Source organism: Sander vitreus, chromosome 1 (assembly GCF_031162955.1).
Source record: "Sander vitreus isolate 19-12246 chromosome 1, sanVit1, whole genome shotgun sequence".
In the NCBI taxonomy this organism is placed as follows: Eukaryota; Metazoa; Chordata; class Actinopteri; order Perciformes; family Percidae; genus Sander; species Sander vitreus.
Genome location: NC_135855.1, coordinates 35280148 through 35300954, shown reverse-complemented (window position 1 = coordinate 35300954; position 20807 = coordinate 35280148). Strand labels below are relative to the sequence as shown.

General features: G+C 42.0%; 2 protein-coding genes across 3 annotated transcripts in view; one reads left to right on the top strand and one right to left on the bottom strand.

Annotated features, from left to right (window-relative positions):
- Positions 1-20807, top strand: part of LOC144520065 (cytochrome c oxidase subunit 5A, mitochondrial) — a 353705-nt gene that overhangs the window by 97287 nt on the left and 235611 nt on the right. The gene's annotated exons all lie outside the window — the stretch shown is intronic.
- The window catches only part of lrp4 (low density lipoprotein receptor-related protein 4), a 143915-nt gene that overhangs the window by 88143 nt on the left and 34965 nt on the right, over positions 1-20807 (bottom strand). The window lies entirely within an intron of this gene.

Genomic DNA, 20807 nt, shown 5'->3' with positions numbered 1-20807 from the left:
TAAAACAACTTTTGAACGTACACACGTTCCACCAAAACAAGTTCCTTCCTGAGGCTATTTTGTAGAGGCACCGTTGCTGCGTCCAGCGCTTAGCGCCGCCCAAGACGATTGTGATTGGTTTAAAGAAATGCCAATAAACCAGAGCACGTCTTTCTCCTATCCAGAAATGTTGTATGGCAGCAACAAATCCACCTGAGACTCCATAAAAAAGGGTAATTTCCTCATGCAGGATCAAAGTATGTCTTCATCTATTTAATCTTATGCAGATCAAAAATAAAACTTGGTTCCACCCATATTGGAAAGTTTGTCAGGGGATTCAAAGGTGATGTTTCTTATGTGAATGGTTGTTCCCCCGCTAGAGAAACAACAGGAGACTATCCTGCCTTTGTACATGGGACTAAGGTTTTGGAACGTCATGAGTTTTTAAATTTTTTGATGGGTCCAGGTCAGGTCTAAAGTCTATCAGGTCTCAAATCTTGTCAAGGGAGTTCCCAAATTGAGTCTCGAGTTCTTGAGGCCAAGCCCACAATGCTGAACTTTTCTTTTCAAAGCGCTGTAATAGTGCTTTTAAATAGCTGAGTCCATGCACTTCCAACGCACAGGCAATGCTGCCTGACGCCATTTTAAAAAAAAAGAATTATTTTGATTTGATTGGGTCAAAACTAGAAATTGAAACGATTTTGCTTTGAAGTCTTATCCTCAGGGAATGAAGTCTCAAGTACTTCTTTTTGTGACTTAAATCAAACCCCAATCCAAGTGTGAAGTCTTTAACTCTCCAACAGAACAGTGGCAAATTAACCCCCTCTGCCAAATGCATAATGCCTCTGATGGAATACCAAGATGCTGCAATGATAACAAAATGGCAGTTCAGTCTGAACTCCGCTATGTTCATGTGCTGCTTTCCTTGTTTTAGCATTGGCATTTCGCTGCATTTTTTCTGGGCTGCCGTCTGCCATGCAGCTTCTCTATCACCGCTCCAACAAGCTGTGTACTATAAACTACAGACTAATGCGCTCCATACAGCCACACACTATCTCACCATGTTGAAATGAGACTTCATAAACCTTCTGAGGGCAATAAACATGCCCAATCTTAATATGAATGGCTTTCATTAAATGAATCTCTTCTGTCAGAATATAAACATGTGCGTGTTGTATGTGTCACAGAGAGAGAAAGTATAATGACCGTGAGTATGCAGCTGTAGCCTCAGGTAGTTTTAGCTTTTCAGCGTAAAGAGGTGTTATAAATAGGACGAGTGTCTTTTAAAAGCTGCGCCAATTGAGTTTTTTGTGTGGATTTTCCATTGAAGGTTCTTTCTCGTCCTCAAAAAACAACTGATCCGACAGTGCTGGTGGACTGTACTGACACCTATAGCTATAGTGATTAATGAAGTGAATAATGAGAGTGAAGTCTATTTACCTGTCTGACAGAAAACAAAGGTGTCACTCAAAACAGGGCCGTGTGATACAAGCAAAACACAACATTTCAATTTATTTTTCAGTTTAAGTCGTTGATGTGTTTGTAATATTTTTTTCATTCTTAACTTATTTGTATGAAATCATTTTATACATTGTTTTCCAATTATGCCTGCATACTGCCGTCTTGATATTTAAATGTAAACTTCTTATTTACATTTGATTGTATTTTTTGTTTGAATTTTCATTTTGAACTCAGGTCTCTCACTTGTAAATGAGAACTTGAGCTCAATGTGATTTCCTGATTAAATAAAGTATATAAGTTTGCTTGTAGGCAAACTGTTGGGATATGGGCTATTCTTATTTATTGTCCCCACAAATTCTTTATAATTACCGTCCTGATGTATAATCACTTACGGATAAGACATGTCTATTTGTGGCCCCTTGTCAGAAGTTACATTTGGCCATATTTTGTGTCTGCAGTTAGCCAAAGATACAAAAAAAAAGATAGAAATCTAGACGCACCCTAGCGGCAGCAAATGTCATTTGCAGCCAGGGTCAGTCTAGCAACTCTCAGTTGGCTTGCGAGCTGGAAAAACCAAACTCTAGTCAGGCCAATCACATCGTGTATAGAGTCAGTGGGCGGCTTAACATAATGACGGCAGAGTTGCGACGGTTCCACGTGAATTCCCTGCTACTTCAAAACAAAGAAGATGGCTGCTGCTGGTGAACAGCGGTCTTTCAAATCGGCTTTGGCCGTGACTCTGGAAGACTTGGAGTTAAGAACAAAGAACGGCACTGAAGTCATTCTTAAAAAAGCAAGACGTGTTCGGAGTTTTGCCAACCGGATACGGCTAAAGTCATAAAGTATCAACTAGCGTTGCTCTGGTTGGTTGTAGCGCTATCCTATTGCGTGCAGAGGGAATTTGAAAGACAACAGTTTATCCCGCCCCTCGGCTTGAGCCCTGCCAATGGTGAGTTCCCAGACCCAACATCTTGATGTGGGTCTGGCTCGTCAGGCTAAGCCAAATACTTGTTTTTACTTCTTTCAGAGGCCCTAAGAAGTAATTTCAGTAAAGCATAAAAAATATTTGAGCTATGTCTAGGTGAAAAAAAAAAATATGTTTTTCTGCGTCCCTGTCTGGTTACAGCCATCAACAAAATGTCAGAGGGCTTTACTTTACTGCCCTGACTGTAGACTCCCAGGTAGCACAGGGAAAACAGCAGGAGCTTTAGTCAAAGAGGACATTAACATTCTATGAAACTTCATCAATCTCTCACTACTGCCAATTGACTAATTTTGATTAATAGGAAATACAATTTTATTACAATAACATTAAATACATAATATTTTCTTTAACTCAACACATTACTGGCCCTTTAATATGCCCCTTTTCGCTGACAGTGTGCATATGACAAACAAGGTATCCAAAAATACACACACACACACACACAGTCTATACATTCTGTACACTCTGCTCTGATTTCCCACCACAGTAGGGAAAAACACAGAGTCACCACATTTTCAGACGCATCACAGCAAATCACGTCTAGGAGAGGAAATAAAGGTTTCCCATTTTGCTCTCACTTTGAAGCCCATTAATGGCCATATGTGTGTGTGTGTGTGTGTGTGTGTGTGTGTGTGTGTGTGTGTGTGTGTGTGTGTGTGTGTGTGTGTGTGCGCGTGTGCCTATTTTGCTAAAACTGGCCTGCCGCAACAAACCCAGTTTCTTGGAACGTGCATGTGTGTTACGTGTGTGTGTGTGTGTGTGTGTGTGTGTGTGTGTGTGTGTGTGTGTGTGTGTGTGTGTGTGTGTGTGTGGTTCCTGGCCTCCTCACAAAGGCATCAGTCAACCCAGGAGGGTCTGGCAGAGAAAGCTCAGTAACCTTCAGATCCCTCCCACAGCACTAAATTAATGGCCTCTTTCTTTTCATTTCCCTCTCTTTCTCCTCAGTCTTGTCTGTCCACCATCCCCTCTTCACACTTCCCCTTCAGATGCCTCCCTTCTCTTCCTCACTTTGTTCCTCTTCCCTCCCCTTGTTTCAAGAACTCTCCGCTAACAGTAGGGGAAGCGGGGATGGCGTCATCCAAGTCTTCCTGTCTGTAAAGTTGTCCATCTGATTTTCTTGAGCAGTCTGCAGTCCTCAGACCCCCGGGGTTTGTGGTGTTCACACTGGCTGTGTAAATTTGCTTCGTGTCGCGTCACTTGCGCAAGTTTGATCACTTGAGTTTAAATATTTCAACTCACGCAGATACGAGATAGATGTAAATTTCGTGTCGCGTCTTTGCATCGATTTTGTATGCAATCGCGCCACAAAATGTTTACAACGTGGCCGTGTAAACACACTGTAATTACTGAAAGTCCCAAACTAAGACCTGATACGCCATAGTACAACATTATTACAATTATACTGCAGTGTTGTGAGCTGTGCTGGATTTGTAACTTTAAGCATATATGTGTTTTATTCAGATGCGTGTGTGCGTTTTTTTTTTTTTATTTTGCACTGAGCTAAATTAGAGTCTGGAGCAGAAGTTGTGTCAACATGAAGCCACATCACAGGCCATGCACATGTCAAACAGGCCACTGGCTGCGATCAGAGCCAAAGAAACCATCATACTGTACACACTGTACTGCACATGTATGTACGTACCAGGACTGAAAATACGAATGGGCAATATGACAATATACATGGCAAGATGACGGCAAGAGATATGTCAACAAGTAGAGATTTTGGTTTGTGTCCATGCCTTTAATATTTCTGGTTGTACTAGACCGTTGTGGGAAGTGTTGCAAATCAAATAAGGACTGTTTGTTCGTCTAGTAAATGCTTTCTCAAACTACATTCCAAAATGTATAATTTTACAAAATATGTTGCTAATGCCATATGAAGTGACAGAAGGTTTTATCCATTTTGCCATACAACTTGCTAACTGTTTTAGTATGTTTTCAGAGAGTTATTAGGTTATACTAAAGTGCCAATAAACAATGCAAACATTAGTTTACAGTCCTGTTACCCTGCCAGCAAAAATAATCACAACTTCAGCAAGTATCGAGGAGGAAACAAGATCCTGATGTTAACTGATGAGAGTGATAATAACGAGTGAAAGATCAACACAGATTTTAGTATGAGAATGTGAGTCACAACCACAAAATCCACTTTGATCTCCTTCTTTCTCCCTTTCTTACACACACACACACACACACACACACACGGGCTGCACAATATACTGTTTTTTTTTAAATCACCATCGCGATATCAGCTGGCCCAATAAACATATCACCAAAGACACTCAGAGAGGTTTTGTGTTAGTTGAAAGAAAACATTTATAGAAAATTACACTTTAAAATATAACTGTCATTCTTTTTTTAGTGGTGCCTTTTATATTCAATTCAATGTTCAATTTGTTCAATAAAAGAATGTTGGAAATTATTTGCTTTCATTTTGTTTTAACTTCAACAAGCAGTTTGTTGTATATAAGAATACTAGAAGCAGAGGAAATGCAGAACCACACACACACAAACACACACACACACACACTTTCAAGAGTACCAGCATGACAAGCCTCTGATGCATTACACAGATAGCAGATCACATGCTTGGCTGTTTTGTAGGGACAGTAGATCACTTTGAGCTGTAAGTCCAAATTTAGCAACAATACATCAGACTATTAAAGGATGTTTAGCCTAAGTGGAGCAGGTGCAGTCGAATCATCTCAGCAGTTAATTGATCATAAGCAGAAAGATCTTAGAGCTTTAACTGCCTGAAAAGCTGAGTTGAAGAAAAAAAACGGAACACAAGCAGTACAGGGGCAAAGTGCTGAGAACAATTATAGACTACAACCTTTACTGATGTTATCGTGCTTCTTCGGCTGACAGTCACAATAAAAGCATTCCAGCAAAGGAGAAGGTATTGTTAAAGTCAGTGGCAGAAGCTGAGCACAGGTTGGCGTTTTTGACATTTTGAAGCCACATTTTTATCAGTGGATCAGTTTGAAACAGTTCAGAACTGGTCAGGCGACGAGTTGCAGGCGCTTCATGAAATTTGGGCGAATATTTAATATACACAATTAAGGTAAACAATGCATTTTCTGCCAGTACTGTTGCCAGGATTGTAAGAATAAATAAGAAGGATGAGTTAGCGAAATTATAGGAATATTCATAGAGTCAAACGTGTTAATAAAAAAAGAGGAATAAGAAAAGCCATGTCTTGTCAGCAGGTGCCAGAACCCCAACTTGAAATAAAACGTATTGATGGACAGCAAATAATCTCACTCGCTACTGAACAGTAGTTTTTGTTTTTTACAATCATCAGTACAAGTAAGCACATCAATCCCACAAACAAACCACATGATCAACAGAGTTCATACCCAGTGTAGAGCTGGGCAATATTGAAAAAAATCAATTATCACGATATTTTTGACAAAATACCTCAATGTCGATATTGTGGCGATATTGTAGTGTGTAGTGTGACTATTGATGCTTTCACAAAATATTAAACACAGTGAGTTTTGATAAATAATCACCAATAATGTGGATACAATGACTAGGCCTATGTGGGTAAAGGCAAATAATAGAAAAGCTAGAACAGTCTAGTAAGTTCAGAAAATGACATCACTTTACTGTAATGCGGCCTCTAAAACCAGGAAAAGACCACTTATTATATATATGATATTACAATATCCACAATTTAAGACGATATCCAGTCTCATATATCGATGTTGATATAATATTGTTATTTTGCCCAGCCCTAACCCAGTGAGAAAGGAGGAAAGCTCCTGTTTCAATCCAATAACCGGTGACGTAGGCTGACGTTGGTCTCTTCAGACCAACGGTGAGACGGACAGACAACTCAATTCTTACTTCACTTGCTGCTGCCAGAGGACAGAGTGTGAGCTGTGAGCCAGAAAGAACCTCCAGCAGAGAAAAAGAAAACAGAGACCACCAAAGATCGTCCACTGCTGGTTACTACAGCCTGAAACGGTCTTAACAGGCCGGGTGAGGAACAAGACAGGTGGTCCCCCCCCCCCCCCAAAAGGTAAACAGAGATGATCCCACAAACCCACGCTGACACCACGTCTAAACCTGCCCCACCTACAGCAGCTGCCAGCCGCCAAAAGCCTGCATCCACCGACCAAACTGAGCCCGGAAGCGGTCACGTCGCCGAGTGTCAGATCTAACCAGGTGGCATTCAACCTCCATTTCACCATTTGCTGTTATTAAATAGTTAAAATGTGTGTGAAGAGTTGAGGAGAGAGCAGTGGGGCCAAAACACACAATGGTAACTCAGCCCTGAGAGCTGGTGGCCACACGCTTTGAACGATGTCAAAAGGCTGCTAGTTAATTAGGCGTGGACCTCCCAGAAGACTACCTGGAGGGTCGGAGCTGCATCTTTCTTTCACTGTGCGAGTGTACCGCTATAAAAAGTGATAAGCGGGAAATTGGGGGAGGTGGGGGGGAAATGAGCCATCTGAGAATGTGAAGGGGTAAGACAGGAGCACCGAGGAAATGAGCCAAGCCTTTTGTCCATCCTCTGTCTTCCTGCCACCCGTCCGCTGCTGGTGTCGAGCTGTAAAGGCGTCGCTTCAGAGAGACAGCTGCGTCTCAGCATGTCGGCAACTGTTCAGCCCGAACCGTCCCAAACCAGCTGCATTTAGCCGCGCCGCATGGCGTCGTGCAGCGCTGCACATTGAGAATGGACGCAAATGGCGTCCCACCTCGCTATCAGGCAACAGTGTTTGTCCGTCGTCACGTCTCGCCAGGTGAGACTGCTGGCAGAACGGGACGCCTGACTGATCACGTATACAGGGCGGCTGTTCACCTGTAATAACTGTCGGTCACCATGCACATTGAACAGAGAGCAATGAAACTGTGTGTAGGCTTTTTTGATATTAAGACATGGCTGAGTGGTGAAAATACTGTTCCACATATAAGACAAACACCTTTGCAACACCTGTTTTGGGGACATTTTAAATGAAAACTGTCTGTATGTATCTATATGACACAATATTTAAGATAATGTGGGTAAACAGAGTATAGTTAGCCTGGTTGACACCAGACCCTTCTCAGTTGTAACTGAGAGTGGGTCCGGGCAAGCTTCATTCACAGCCCATTTCCAAAGGGGCGTCACCAACGGACGCCGCTCAAATGCCTCTGGGCGCAATTGGATAGTCCTTCAACCAATCAGACCAACGATCCGGGTGACGTAGCAGTGACAGCGGCATCAACGGATTGCTGCGCTTTGGTGGCCGTCGTGTTGAATGTAAACAGAAAGCCGCTTGCCGTCGCTGCGCTATCGACATCGTGTAAAGCCCGCCTCAACGGTTGTGATTGGTGCCTCGATTTGGAAAAATTGGAAATTGAATTGGCTTGAATGGGCTCTTGGCCAGACTGACTTGCAAGTTCGTCAGGGTTTTCCCAGGCTAGTGTATAGTAATATTTAAGAGAAATCCACCCTGTTTTATACATGCAAAGCAAGCAATCTTTTGCTAATCAGGAATAAACAAAGCTGTGTAAGTTTAATGTAACCTCGCTTCACCCTGCAGATTGTGTCAGTTCCTTCTTTATCTAGTCTATCACATTCAGATTGGGTTGACATTGCAATGGGGGGTGGGGCACTTCATATCATTCATTTAATGAAATAAACAATAATTGTGAAGCAGACTTTTTTTGTCTAGCAGACTTTGATGAGAAAGACTTGGTGTCTTACGAGGTGTGGAAAGCACACATCCTGACGCGTTAGCAAACAATCAAGCAGAAAGAAAGTAACAATCTAATTCATTTGGAATTCTGTTTCTGTCCATATCCAGAAAATCCACAACCAGCTCTGAAAAAGTTTTGGCTTTCAAGATACTTGATGTTCCAGTTTCTTCACTGATGACTAGTTTCTAGCTGTCTGCCTGGTCCTGGGAAGGTATTGTACAGTGGGTTGCTTAGCGACCGTTTTTTTCAGAAAACAGCTGCCTGCTGCTGGAAACAAGAAAGCAGTGAGACTGAACAATACAGCAAAAGTTCCAAATATTAAAACAATGACCTTAAAGAAGCTAAAATGCTCCGTAAAGAATTGGTGATAATTCACCTTTTCACTATAGACATTCACTGTTACATAAAATATTGATTGGCGGAGCTTTAATGATTGTAAGAACCATTTCCCAGGCTCCTGCTCCTTTTTATCTCCACATGTCTCTCCATTACAACATATGGAAGCTCTAAAGCGCTGCCAACACTCAAAGAGCACATTCACTGAATTCCCCATGGTTATGATGGCTCTGGGTTATGCTGACTTGGCTTCACAGTGCCAAACAGCTCATCCTCCCTGCCCGTTCCCCCTCTCCGTCGGCTCATCTCCACCTACTAATTTGCCCACCGTAGGTCGGGCCGCCCTGATGTGGCGAGCCGGTAACCACAGCAGCACATGTTGAGCTAAGCTGGGGGAAAAAAAAGTGTTGAGAAACAACATGCATGAGCAACATGCACACGTGTACCACTTATCAACCGGAGGGAACTTCTTAAAATCTCTTAAAATATCCAGTTTGCACGCTCAAGTATGTAAACAGAGTATGACAAACAAGTTCAGATCGATGCCAAATCTTCAAAGCATTGCTAAAAAAAAAATCTCCCTGGACAGACCCTTCATCACGAGCTCATCCCTCTGGTTTGCTCACTCACACACAAAAATACACACAGGAGAGTGAAATGTGCAGCAGTTGTTCGGCAGCAGGGTTCTTTTCACGCCTGCTCATCTCAGACTTTCATTAAAACTTATCACAGCGGAGCGCTCAATCACTTTCTTGTGATGTAACTCAGCAGGAGTGTGTGTGTGTGTGTGTGTGTGTGTGTGTGTGTGTTTTTGTTGGCTTGCCTTTAAGGCCGAACGATTTCAACGCTCCCCGAACCTGACCGGAGGCTTTATTGGACTCATTTCTGCATGTTCATCATGAATGAAGATTCAAGCAAACAATGCAAGGCAAATACACACACACAGTCAGCCAAGTCATTGCCTATTAACTAAGTGCGAACCAGAAGCATGTGGGAGGATACGGTCCTTTATTCCCCATGAAATGAGCGAAAACAACATAATTACACACTTAGTGATATATCATCGTCCTGCTTCTGAGGGTTAAAAATAAAAGGTCTCTGAGATCAAACAAAGGGGAGAAATGAAAGGACAGTGCTGCTATGGAGTTGTACTGTATACACACACACACACACACACACACACACACACAATCATCCACGGCCGGCCAGCAGTCTCTCTGAAGTCAGTTCAAAGATAACACTGACTTGGCCAGGGATGAGTGGCTGGCTGCTGGATGGCCATGTGGGCTGGCACTCAGGGGTGGGCGGACATTGTGGGCTACATGCGAATCAGAAAGGTAGAAAGAGGCCCGAAAATTGTTATGTTTAAGTGTATTTTTACTGTTATTTTGCTGCATGCACTCAGTGGAGCAAAAACCTCCACTAACAATAGCCATGTTTCCAACGTATTTTTTATGCGCACTTTGAAGTGTCGCATTAAAAAAAAAAAAATGTTGATGGAAATGGCCAAATTTAAAAAAGCTTCCTCAAATTCTCAAAAAAGTTTTTACGCTCGCTTGAGGTGGTTTTTGCCTTTTTCGAAAAAGAGTTAATGTGCAAAATGGGAGATGGAAACAGCTTTGCCAAATAAGTTGTGACGTAGCGAACATGTAACTAACTCTAACTGTAGTCCCGTTATCCATCGGATGGGGGAAGGATCGGGATATGGGTCCCATCCAGTGCGCCGTAAACTTGTGTCACAAGGTGCGTAGTGGAGTTTTATCTGACTTTTGTTTATCATTTTGCTTGCATGTTAGATTTTATGACAAACAATACATGAATGCAACACTGTTCCTACCAGCGCACACAAAACACATTATGTATATATTTAATCAGGGATTGAATCTGTTTGCATTTACTACATTTATTGCATGTGCTAAATGAGATTTATTTGTACAAAACCATGTGCAATATCATACATAAATGCTGTCATTTGATGAATTGTACCAGAGTTATTAGTTCAAAGCAAAATTTCAATTGAAAAAAAAAAAGAATAATACAGTGTGGTATCTGACGATTTACACGAAGTTCCTTCTCCACACATCGGCAACGCAGTGCTGCAACTAAATGTACAACAGCAGCTAAAAAACAACAACTAATGTCTAATTTGGAAAATTCTTAATCTATATTACAGCCAAAGTCAAATCACTTGATCTTTGGACCAAAGCAGATGCCTCCAGCAGAATTAAACCAAACCTGTTAGGTTAGGTAGCTTTGTGAGATATCTCACCGACAAGTAAACTGGTTCACCCTGGGAAAAGTAAAAATGTATCTCCTGCTTGGCATACTTTTGAAGATTTAAATCTTTTATAGCCAAAGACGTCAGTGTGTGTGATGCAGTGTAGTCTCCCATGGTCACAGGGCCATGAAGGGGTTAAGGAGGGAGAGGGGCGAGCGTGTCGTACTACGTTTCATTTTCCACTACTGTCAGCCCTTTGTGATGACTCTGGCCTCCACACACTGTACTTATGTGGCTTTGGGACTCAATATTATATATATATATATATATATATATATATATATATATATATATATATATATATATGTGTGTGTGTGTGTGTGTGTGTGTGTGTGTGTGTGTGTGTGTGTACATATGTGTGTACTGTGTATATGTGAATGAGGGAAGAACTCTGTAGTACGATCAAAGAGAAAACACAAAAGATCCATCACGACTTCCACTTACTCTGACACGCGTTTTAAGGATTTAATGACCTAATGGGAAACTGGACGACTACTTTTTCACAAAGATGACACACGTTAAAAGGGACATGTTGATGATGAAGGATGGAAGTTGCATATGGGCAGATGAAGAGCTGCAGGTCATAAGTCTGTGTAGGAGGACTCCTGTGGAGTTTTTTTTTTATGAAGTGCGGGTGAGAAAGCAAGTGTTCTGCATGGAGAGGCGAGGAGGGCAAAAAGAGACGGAGAGCATGGAAAGATGTACCGGCGCTAGTGTGTGTGTGTGTGTGTGTGTGTGTGTGTGTGTGTGTGTGTGTGTGTGTGTGTGTATCGGGCCTGGCAGTGAAAACACAAAGGATCTCTGAGCTCTGCCTCTGGCTGTGAACACTAGACTCGCTGGATAATGTGCTGAGTGAGCACTTGGTGTCCAAGCTCACTCTAATCCACAGATTGTCTCTTTGGCCAGCTGACCCCCTGTCTCTCTCACAAACACAGACACACACCCCACTTTAACCCCCAAAATCCCCCAACAGGGGCCTCTATCAGGGATACACGGGTCAGAGCTTCAACTGATCCCAGAGCTCCCTCCAGGGAGAAGTTGGTTTTCCAGTCGGGGTATAATCTCCAATTGGTCTATGCTGCAGAAATTCTTAAAATCCCAAGATCCATCCTTCAATCTGTATGGTTTAAGTCAGTGGTTCCCAATCCAGATCCCGGGTACCCACAGTCCTGCTTATTTTCCAACTCCCCTGTTCTACCCACACCTGATAAGATAAATTAGAGGTTTTCGGTCAAGAGTTAGTGCCTTCCAGCTTGGGAATTTTTCATTATTTTCTGACATTTTACAAATGAAAAACGGTAGATTGACTTGTACAAAGCTGCTACAGAAAATGTGCTGAATGAAAAACTAAGCATTGCCGGTCATAAACCAGACATCTACAAAAATGTAAATGTATCAAACAGTTGTCCGTTTAACTGACAGATAACCCTAAATTAATCTTCAAGAATGAAACCAAATAAAAACAGGACAGGGTGGATTACATTTAAAACAATCTGGAGATGTGGCCGGGTTGGGTCAGTGGGTAGAGCAGATGCACATATACTGAGAGGTTTATGCCTTGACGTAAAGGGCCAGGGTTCAAATCCGACCTATGACAATTTCCTGCACGTCTTCCCCCCCCCCCCTCTCTCCCCTAGCTGTCCTGTCAAAAATGAAAGGCGGAAAAGCCAACAATCTGGAGATTAGTGACAACATGAGTGTAGTGTACGTAGTTTATACATTACTTTTCACAACTGAGCATCAAAAAGTGAAGGAAAAAAAAACAGAATCCTACAGCTACGCAATGGGATGCAAACCTCAAAAATGTCCAATAAACCCAAACTAAGTGAGCCGTCTCCACTGCAAACATCTATTGTTCTGTGAAGGCAAATCAAAACCATGTTTTTGGTTTGTAAAAGCAGTGGACCTCACTCAGCTCAAATTAAAGTAGCTGAACCAATAGGAATGTTAAAATCGCTGTGCTCGAACCAGTGCGCAGATAGAATAAAACCGCAGAATGGCTGAAGTGCAAGAAAAGTGAATTGGCCGTCTACTGGAGTGTGAAATCTCTGTGTGTGGGACAATTTTACTATTCCAATTTGACTGCATGTGAAATTTCAGATTTTTTGCTCTGTGTGTGTGTGTAACTAGTGTCTGGATCAGGTCCAGTCCAGCGGAGTCAGTCTGTAAGTGCTACACGAGCCACACGTCTGGGCCAAAACTTCAGCCTGGACCCTCCCTGTAACATAACAGAGATCAATACCTTATCGATCACCTGCTCGGGGGCTGCATGCTGACAGACTGAAATCCATCTGACGTACAAATCAAAGTCAGACTGTGGCAGCCTATGGGAGCAAGTACACCAAACCGGGATGGATGGCTGAATAACTTTTACAAAAACAGCCATTAAACTTTCCTCTCTAACAGCATGAACACAGTCTTGAATTTCTCCTTTGAGGAGCTGGTTTTACAACACTTGCAGTTAGTTTGGGCTGCATGATTCAAGATCAAGAATGATAATCCGAAAAAGTGCAATTATAGAGCTCAACAGTCCTGCCCACAGCCGGTTCCGGAAGTAAAAATACAATGCAATTTCTCCATTGACAATTGGAGTATAAGCCATAAAATCATAACCGTCGATGGTAGACTTAAAACCAGCTACGACATGACTAAGCGATAGTATATGCTCATATGGACGCCAAAAGTTCATGGGGCACCAACCTTGTTTTCGCGATGTCTTGTCTCCCACAGTGATGCCTTCTGATTGGTGGAACTCATGTCATGTGACTGTTTGGTTAAACCCTAAACCCCGCGAAAGTCTGTGAGTCTTTGCTGCTGTACTGTGTAGGCTACTGTAACGTTACGGCCTACCGTCTACTGTACGATCTTTAATAAAAAGAAGGGGGAAAAAAACCTGTGTTGCGTTTCTGCAAGGTAGACTTATCAGTATCAATAGCAGACTTTCCTCCTCAGCGCTGCAGAGGAGGGTCTGGCTAGTCCACACAACATTCCTGGATAGGAGAAAAACATGCTTTGGTTTATTGGCATTTCTTTAAACCAATCACAATCATCTTGGGCAGTGCTAAGCACCGAACGGAGCCACGGTGCCTCTGCAAAATAGCCTCGGGAAGGAACTTGTTTTGGTGGAACGTGTACGTTCAAAGGTTGTTTTAATCGTGCAACAGAAAACTCAGATCGGACAGATAGTCTAGCTAGCCGAAATCTGGCCGAAATAAGGGACATCTGACGGAATTTCCGGCTCCACCTGAACAATCCCAGAAATGTATACGTCCTCAATATAGATTAATCCACAACTACAAAACTAAACTAAATGATTGAAGTTGTCACCATAGATTTAGATACACATTGTAATGTAAACGCAACCTCTAGTCATGGAACCAAGAGGTGAAAAAAATGTAAATACAAATATGTATCTATTTTTAAATTGTTTCTCGCCAAAAACATTCACCTGAGCTTTGTAAGGCACCAAAACCAAAACAGTCAAATCTCGAACAAGAACAAGTACAGTGTTCCTGAACAGGCCACACCGCAGCACCAGATGCTAGATCAGTATTAGCAGCTTCATTTGGTCCATGTCTGTGAATGTGAACTCCAGGCAAAAGGATAAGTGTAATAAGAGCAGATTATTCCATGCAGGCGAGCTGTAACTCACTTTATGGGCTTTGACTGGATGAGAAGAGCAGGCACTGAGGTCCAGCTCAGTAATATCCAGTTATAAACGGACACAGCATGAAGGGCTCCGCTCCACATCTCTAACCTCCTCCATGCTGGCACCAGACGCTCTATGATGTTAACATTTGGGATTTGGGGCAAAAACTGGGCTTGTAAATTGTAAATCTCCGAGTAAGCGTTTGCCAGTTTCAGTATATTGACCTCTCTGTTTTCTGCATCAGTCCAACAGTCAGCCATTAAAATGAGCTGCTAACTACGAGGAGGGCTCAAACAAGCACGCGCACATGTAAAAAAACACTCACGCCTGTACAAATGCAGTACACACACTGTATCAGCCAAACTGGTATCCGAATAGAGCCATACCAATACTGGATTTTGAAGGCAAATACTGATATATTTATTTGGGGTTTTTTTATGTTTGTTTGACACAAACATCCATCAACTGATCCCTCAAGAAACTGCGACAGAGAAAATTCACAGACGTCAATCCTTAATTCTTATAGACACCAACAATTCCAAATGATGACTTTTTTGACTTTGAGAGTAAACTTTTATCAGCAAGCCTCACTTAAAACATACTTTTTATGAATGAAGAGACAAAAACAACACATCAAGTAAAAATGTATGCATACAAATACAATCTATAAAACATCTGTTTGCAGTTTGGTTTTGCTAGTCCAACACTAAATATTTCTGTGGTCAATATTGACCAATAAACAATCTCAGGGGTGACTATCGGTCAGGATTTAACTGGAAACTAGGCCATACTGCAAGTTCATATTTTCATTCAGTTTTGTCACAAAACAGTCCCTCAACAGTCTTACAATCTTGTACTGTAGGGTATCATGATGAATGGTAAGGCTTTCTTTTTCTTTCAAGTGCTTGAGTAAAACTCAGTATAGTAGATGTTAAGGCTTCTTATTAGTAAAGCAAGTTTACCTGTTTTTGTACAGTGTTAAAACAGCTACAGTACATTTCTATATATTAGTGCTGAATGACATCCCTGTCAATCTCCTGACACACACAGGAGGAATCAAAGTCTTCACCAGGAAACAATCCCTTCAAAACAAGTTCATTAATGTCACTGCACATGCACACCAATATTCCACTATTATTACGATATGACAATATTCCAAATTTGATACAGGTCATGTAAACAGCATATTTCGGTTGGATATTCAGAATTAGGCCTTTTTCTGAATATAGCATTTTCCAATTAATATGTGGGATATTCCGGTATTATTCAGGTTTTAGAGGCATTCTTTGGACATTGGGCATTCGGAATATGCGTCTCAATCGGGGGTTTTACTGCAGTTTACGCCCGGTTTACGGCTTATGGTCAGCTCTGTGAGTTGCTATGGTTTCTGTACACAAACCAACCAGCCAACAGTTTGCAAGGCTGCAGACTCGATAAGGAGGAGAAATACCGCTACTTTTAAACATTATCAAAGACTTTGTTATCAACAGGTTTTTGGATATGTGCAAACATCGGTACGCCGACCTTTTCAAGAAACTGGTTGAAGGAATGAACGAGGGACGCTGTGTTCGCACGGTCCAACAAGTCCGCCAACGCTGGAAAACTTAGAAAAAAAATCGTGTTTTGTAAACGGGAATATTAGTGGATTATTCACTTTCATTAGCCATACAGCTTAGTCGGAATATTGTCTTTTTCGGAATAAGGGCAAAAGCTGGAATATTATGTGCATGTAAATGTAGTCACTGTCACACTCCTATTTGGGGCATCTTTATTATCTGGAACACCAACAACTTTAAAGCTGAGTTTGACGCTGTGAAGTTCATCCTAGAAATACTGTATCTTTTTACATATGAACCAATTTGTTAAGTCAATAGGGAAATGTAAACTACATGTAAATAATTGATGCTTTTAAAGGGGTACCCTTTTTTTAATTAAATGTGGGATTCATTTTGTTTCCCTTTCCCCAAGAACAATACATGCACATCCTGAAGTTATGAAACCTCATAAGAGACGTACACACCCTGGTCCCCTCAGGACAACAAAACCCCGGAGCATTCCAGAGGAGGTGGGAGTGAAGCGGTTGGAGGGCGGTGGGGGTGGAGGGATGTTAAATTGGTGACTTGGAAGGCAGAGCCTTTCCAGAAGCGAAGCGGACAACCTGTGGTTGGGGTTGAATTCTTTCCCTCTCTGGCTCCTTTTAGAAAAAGAGAGGAAAACGGCAAACACAGACCCCTCCATTCAGAGTAATTTATCCCTATGGCCAGGCCTTCTTTACCGGCTGCAATAGCCCCCTTCCGGGGCTGCCCAGCAGGATGCCTGCGAGTGGCGTGTGAAACTCTCCTGTCTCCTTCAGCTCAAAAGGGAAGGATGAACAATGGCCCTCGCCAGGCGCTGGCTCTGAACAATCCCTCACTCTCTCGGCTTCCCTCTCTGCTTTACTTTCAGTAAAAACTAACTACTTACTAAAAAGCAACCACACGCTATTCCAGCATTACCCGCATTCCTTTATCCATCCAGTATCATCCGTCAGCAGCCATTTCCTTCAACATACTGTTTTCTCTCATCCGTTCCTCTTTGTTTCTCCCTTCACTCTTACCTAAAAATCTTCTCTTGGTTTCCCATCCATTTCTCTTTGCCTCAACTCTTCTTGTCTTCCTTTCTGCTAACACTAAGGCAAACACTTTTGGCGAAGGCGAAGGGGAGCATGAAGCGCCCCACATTTGTCTGGGTTCTCAGGACCCCATTTGACCCTACCATTGCCCCAATCATCAAAACGTGGGTGACTCATCCTCCATCACCATGTCTCACTCCAACCATCTTTCCATCATTGAAATTGTTTTCCTCCCTAAAGGGGCTTGGAAAAACTCAGAGAGTGGGTGAACAAAGGAATTATTGGTCTGATTAATAGCATATTTGTCAGGGACTGCATTACAACTGACTTTGATTTACGGTACCCCATGTGAGATTTCTGCAACACATGGAACACAACAGTGAAAACAATGAAAATGAGTGTAGACAGCGAGACAGCTTTGTGCCATTACAATAAACTCTGTAGCATGTCTCTTTCCCCAGGTGGAGGATGTTAGAGAACGAGCTGGGCTTCAGCAGAACATGTGGTTCATCAGTTCGCATGGCGACACTCCAACTGGTTTAGGCTGAGAAACCGGCAAAGTACAGGTCAGTCTGATCAATCAATAACAAAAAAAACAAACACTTGCACTGTGGGAGTCAGCAGAAAGAAATGTGGACCGTTTCGCCACAGAAGGAGCCTCAGCAACAATCTGCACAGCTCTTGCAGGAAGCCATTTTCCCCCCGGCACTCAACCATTCACCAGTGGCTCCTACAGAGCTATTGAGCATTCACCAGGCACCTCCACCCCGACAAGCGCGACAAAAAGCATTTTAAAGCAACACTCCCCGCAGTTCCCACACTATTTCACCTGTCAAACGCTTACAAAACAGTTGAGGAAGGCCAAATGCACACCTCTTGCCAGCCTCGGCCCCACTAAAGACGTTGTTTTTCCTCTTAAAGAAAGAATACAGGATACACTTTTATATAAACTATACCACCTACTATCACAAGCGACTATTCAGAGCCTCAAGGCCCAGACAGAACCTTCCACCTTGACAAACCTCATCTAAAGTAGAGCAGGAAAACCGGAAGAAAGAGTTTACTCGCAGAGCCAGACTCCCAAAGCGAGAAGATGAGTCATCTGGGAATGATGCTCAGGAAATCAATACAATCCAATTGCCTGTTTGAGGAAGGAAACAACAGAAAAGGCAAAGAAAGGGCAGTGCCGGAGATCCTTTGTGTTGTAGGAAATTAGAGGCGTCCGCGGAGTCAGAACCTTGTCCGGCTGATTGATCATTTGAGTAAACTAGGAAGATGTCAGGGTCTCGCATAGCTTCACGGAGGTCTGACGTAGAGAGTAAGAGCAGCTCCTCGGGGCATCATTTACTCAAGTCTTCATTCTGAATTCAGAAGAACATAGCTCTGCCGACTACGGGTAAAGATACAGTCAGCTCGCAGCTCAACGTGTTCTATTTTTAAGAAAAGTTGGGATAGAAACAAGTGGTGAATTCCTTTTTTATTAAGATAAGATACGTTATTGATCCCACACTGGGGAAATTCCCTTGTTAAAAGCAGCTCAAAAGATTTGCAACAGAATACGTAAAAATACACATTAAATCGAAATAGAATATAAAGAAAATTTAAAAAAATATACTAAGTAGGGCTGCACAATATAAGGAAAATATGTGATATGCTATAACATTGTTGAATATCGCGATATTACTTGCGATAAATGTATATATTCTTAATAAATAATGTACTTTTATACTGCTTTTAGTATTCTTCTAAACTACAAAAAAAAATGCGTGTTGAATTTAAAACAAACAAAAGCAAATCATTCCCAACATTCTTTTATTGAACATTGAATATAAAAGGCACCACTAACAATTGACAGTTTTAATTTAAAATGCAGTTTTCTGCTGATGTTTTCTTTCTACTAACACATTTTTTTGATTGTCTTTCACAATATGTTGCAGCCTTGCATGATATGTATATTTCGCCAGTTGATATTGTGATGACGATAAAAAACGATATATTGTGCAGCCCTAATAATAAAACATAAGATTTTTTTTTTTTTATTCAAGTTAAAGTTCACTCAGAGGAAGCCTCTCTTTTGCAGGAACACCCTGATCACATTCACACAGTTCCACATTCATACCTGGAAGCTGCCCAGTACAACCACAGTCTGATCTGCTGGCCACTGAGCAGCTCCACTGGAGCAGTTGGAGGTTAAGGGCCTTGCTCAAGGGCACCTCAGTGGTAGTAATGAGGGAGGGACTTTCCCCACCCAGATTTAATCTGGTCGGTCTGGGGATTGAACCGACAACCTCCCTATCACAAGCTTGCGACTCTAACCTTTAGGCCACCACTGCCTAAAGGTATAGGTGTATAAGAATAAGAGTAACAATAGTAACATGAACACTATAAACACCTATATATTGCACAGTGGGAGGTACACAGAGTGATAAATAAATACATAAATAAATAAATACGCATAGTGCAGAATATTGTGAAGTGACGGCTCATGTTGCAGAAACAGCTAGCAGTGCTACAATATAATGTATTAGCCGTAGCGCTCCTTATTCCTCCTTGGGAATGTTATTTTGGAAATGGAAATGTTATACTTCTGTATAAGATGTTATTAATATTAGGGTCAATTGTTCAGGTCCTTAATGCACGCACACGCACGCACGCAACATCTTATCTAAGTTGTGTTTAACAATAATGTGACAAAAGATGCAACCCTGTACCTTATTCAATGACAGACTTTTACCCCTGTTTGAATGAGAGACAACTGAACAGTAAATTTGCAGCTCTCCAACTCATTTTAGGAGGCAAAGCAAAACTCCCACTGAACATACTTCTTCAATTTTCCGCTGTGTGTGTAGGATGGAGAGGTACAGCTTAACTTAGGCTAATTATAGTCCGTCTCTAACTGGTTTAGTTGCCATGGTGCACATATTCCATTATCTGTGTACTATGAATGCCAAAATATAAAACTCTGACAGTACATTTGTTGTGTATATAGAGTAGAAACTCTGCAACAACAACAACAAAAAAACACAATCTGTTAATGTAAATTAACAAAAAGTAAATAATGTACACAGGTTTTGGGTAATGTGTCTCTGAAACAAGGCATTCACTTGAGCATCAGTCCAACCTCTTGCTGCCAGAGCATCGTACAGCACCACAGCTGGGGTTGACTCCGGGGGAGAAGTTAAACATGACAGAAAGCTTTTCTTACGTCTGCAAATAGAGATGACAGCAGCCCACTCCGCTGCTCTAATAAACCTGCTGTTTAAAGAGACGGCCCAAATATTTGCTCTGTCAGCCTGAGGCGTTTAAAGCGCTGCAGCCTTCTGATCACGTTGGCACTGAAGATGCAGTTATGTTTCCCCTCTGGCTGGAGAATAAGTGTGCTACAGTGTTATGACAACTGTTAATAGATCACCAACAGAGCATAAGGAGGTGGAGGCACAACCTTCATAAAAGTTCAATTTGTTGACGCTTCAGTCATCGAAATCCCAACATTATCCCATTCTTTGAGTTAAGATCCCCCACCTTGATGCGCAATAAAAACTAAAACAATCTAGTGTGTGTGTGTGTGTGTGTGTGTGTGTGTGTGTGTGTGTGTGTGTGTGTTTTCAGTCCCAAGACATTGTGTATTCTTTAATATCTGCCCGGGATGATGCGAGCGGTATCCGGTTTTAGACCCTCATAAAGAGAAAATCAGGATGTAACTCAATAAACGTTAATTTGGCCCAAGGCATTTTGGAATATGAAGACATCAATCTTAATGCTACCACCCCCCCCACCTCTGTCAGCTTGTGAAAGCAGCTTCAGCAGATCAAGTCAT